The sequence below is a fragment of the Tupaia chinensis genome, unplaced genomic scaffold (genome assembly GCF_000334495.1).
Source record: "Tupaia chinensis unplaced genomic scaffold, TupChi_1.0 Scaffold000206_1, whole genome shotgun sequence".
NCBI classification, from domain to species: Eukaryota; Metazoa; Chordata; class Mammalia; order Scandentia; family Tupaiidae; genus Tupaia; species Tupaia belangeri.
Window position 1 is genome coordinate 4,678,137 of NW_006159681.1, and position 3,308 is coordinate 4,681,444.

The 3,308-nt window shown below is 43.4% G+C and overlaps 1 pseudogene; it reads right to left on the bottom strand.

Moving 5' to 3' along the window:
* Positions 1 to 228: 228 nt before the first annotated feature.
* LOC114007600 (60S ribosomal protein L11-like) lies at positions 229 to 3,102 on the bottom strand (annotated as a pseudogene).
* Positions 3,103 to 3,308: the final 206 nt, after the last annotated feature.

Here is a 3,308-nt window from a genome sequence, read left to right on the forward strand (position 1 = left end):
GTATTTTAAAGAAACTGCATTTTTGTTTTGTTTTGTTTTGATTAGAGGACATAATGAGAAACCAAAATCAGAACTGAGTGTCTCATTTTCATTGGAACGTCATTGCCTCCAGGTCCTCATAGGTGACAGAACAAGAAGTCAGTGTACTAATCCGTGTAAGTAAGTGTGCTAATCCATGTAAGTGCATGGAAACACATCCATACATACTCCCAGATGGCCCACACTAAGCTACATACTGTCATACTGCTGTCCCCATCTCTGCTTCCGGACCACGGCAATCATCCCTGCCTCCTGCCCTTGTCTGTCTGCTGTTCTCCCCAGCGGAAACAACACCATCTGCCTTCCACTTGATGTCATTGCTCCACTGTGGAACCAGTGCACAGCCTCCTCATCGCTGAGCCTGTGTTTGGCTGCAGTGTGCTGATCCTGCACGTCTAGTCTGCAGTGCTGAAATCCGGCCTACCCAGCACCACATACAAGTCCAGGCCGTAGATACCAATGCTGGGGACACATCTGATGCCCAGAACCCTGGGTTCCTGGATCCTCAAGCCTAAGTTTCCAGTATCTGAGAAGTTATATTTTTGTAACTAATATGCCTGCATCTTTAAACCATTTTTCAAAATCTCTTCTGCCATGCAGTGGACAGCTTTCTCCTTTCTCTGATGCCAAAGGAGCCAACAATGTAAACAGCTATGGAGACACAGGAGTCTGGCCTATGAGCTGCTCCAACACTGTGGCTGCTCAGTCAGTCTGTCTACACAGGCCCCCATGGAGATGTGAGGCACAGCCTGAAGATGCGAAGTTCCTGCAGAGTATTCTCATTTTCACCTTAATCTGTCCTGATGGAGAACAAGAAGGGAGTTCTATGTCTTTTGACAAATGCACAATGTCACCTGTTCATTTTATTTTTTTGAGAGGTTTTTGCTATAGGATGTGTGTGCTTACCAGAGAGACAGACAAAACAAGAAATCAACCCTCAGGGGGATGGTCATAGCAAAATCCCTTCTCCTCCATTCTCCTCTCCAGATTTTGGGCTTGAGTTTTAAGCCAAAGAATCCGGGACTGGACCCGCGATTGACTATGGGGAAGTCCAGTGACTTAGCCATTATGCCATCTGCTTGTCCTGTCACCTGTTCATCTCCACATATCCTACTGAATAGTTAACAATTCCATATTTTATCCTGTGCACTTTTTTTGTTTTTTGAGAGGATTTTGCTATAGGGCGTGTGTGCTCGCCAGAGAGACACAGAGAAACAGAGAAAGCGAGAAATCACCCCCCGGGGGTGATTTCGGCCACATCACAATCCCTTCTCCTTCATTCTCCTCTTGGGATCTTGGGCACACATGCACATGCACCTGTTGTGAGTTTAAGCCACCGGGTCCAGGACTTGAACCGCGGTCAACTACATGGGAGTCCAGTGACATAGCCATTATGCCAACTGATGGTCCTATCCTATGCACACTTTGCTTCCTGACCCCTGACGCCCAGCACCCACTGGTGTGTTCCCACTCCGATGGTGTTGCCTTTCCTAGAGCTTCATATAAATGGAATTGTGAAAACTCTTCAGACTGGCTTCTTTCAGATGACAATAAGCATTAAAGGTTCCCTGTGTCTACACATGACTTGATGGCTTTTAAAGATTCCCTGTGTCTATGCATGGCTTGATAGCTCATTCCTGTTTACTACTGAACAGAATTGCATTTTATGAATATAGCAGTTTATCCATTCACATGTTGAAGAACAATTTGGTTGCTTCCAATGTTGTCAATTACAAATGAAAATACAATAAGTATTTGCATACAGGCTTTTGGGTATAATTACTTTTACAAATCAGCTGGGTAGATACTTTGTATCATGATTGTTAAATTATTTATTAAAATTGTATATAGCGTTGTATGAAACTACCAAACTACCTTTCAGAGTTTCTGTACCATTAAGCATTCACCCCCATCAGTACACAACGAATTCCAGCTACTCTGCAACTCAGCAGTGGTCGCTGTTGTGATTTTTGGAGTTTAGTCTTTCCAACAAGTGTGCAGTGTTTTCTCACGGTTGTTCCAAGCTTGTTTTCCCTGATGGTAAATGATGTTGAACATCTTGCTTTATGCTCATCTGTAATGAGTGTATCTTCTCAGCAGAATGTCTATTCAGATCATTTCCCCTTTATGAAAGTTTGTTGTCGGCTCTTAGTTATGGAGTTTTAGGTGTCCTTTGTATATTTCTGACTCAAGTACTTTTTCAGGTGTGTTTTGTCTGTATTGCATTCTAATTTATACCTTGTCCTTTTATTCTCTTAACATAGACTCTCAGACCTGAAAATTTTTCACTTTAATATCTTCCAAAGTAAGGACCAGCAGTTAGTGTAATGGCTATGTCACTGGACTCCCATGTAGTCGACTGTGGTTCAGGTCCTGGACCCGATGGCTTAAAACTCATGCCAGGCGTGTGTGCGTGCATGCCCAAGATTCCAAGAGGAGAATGAGGAGAAGGGATTGTGGCGTGGCCATCCCCCCTGGGGGTGATTTCTCGCTTTCTGTCTGTCTTTCTCTGTCTGGAGAGTGCACGTACCCTACAGCAAAAACCTCTCAAAAGAGGAAAAAAAAAATATATATATATACATGTCTTCCAAAATATTATTTTTTTTCTTTCATGTTAATATGCTATTTGAAAAAAGATTTTCTGCCAAAGGGCATGTGTGCTTACCAGCGAGGAGAGAGATTGCAAGAGACCAGAGGGAAATGAAAAATCAGCCCTCAGGGAAGATGGTCACGTTATCAATCCCTTTTCCTCCCTTCTCTTTCTGGGATTTTGGGCACACACGCACACATGACCTGTGTGATTTTCGATCTGCCAGATCCAAGACCCATACTGCAGTCGGCCATGTGGTATTCCAGTGCCACGACCGCTGCACCACCGTCTGGCCCCAACATGCTTTTTATGTGGCATCTAGGTTATAGAGAATTTTTTTTCCTTTTGTCTTCTAGAAGTTTTGTAATTTCTAAATAATGATGACATTCAGAACTAGGTCCCTTCCACGTTATTTTTGTGGAAGCGTCATTCTATGTCTATGTTTGTGTTTTCTCTTACGAACATTCGCTCATTCCAGCCTAATTAGTTGATGATTATCTTTATTCCATTGATTTGAGCTGTTGTCAAAAACCAGCTGATTTAGCTTGCGTGGACTGCCCGTTCTGTTCCACTGGTCTCTGTGCATTCTCTTGCCCACACCGTGCTGCCTGATTTTCGTAGCCTCATACTGAGTTTTGAAACCAGGCAGCATGAGTCCACTGACCTTGATCACCTTTGT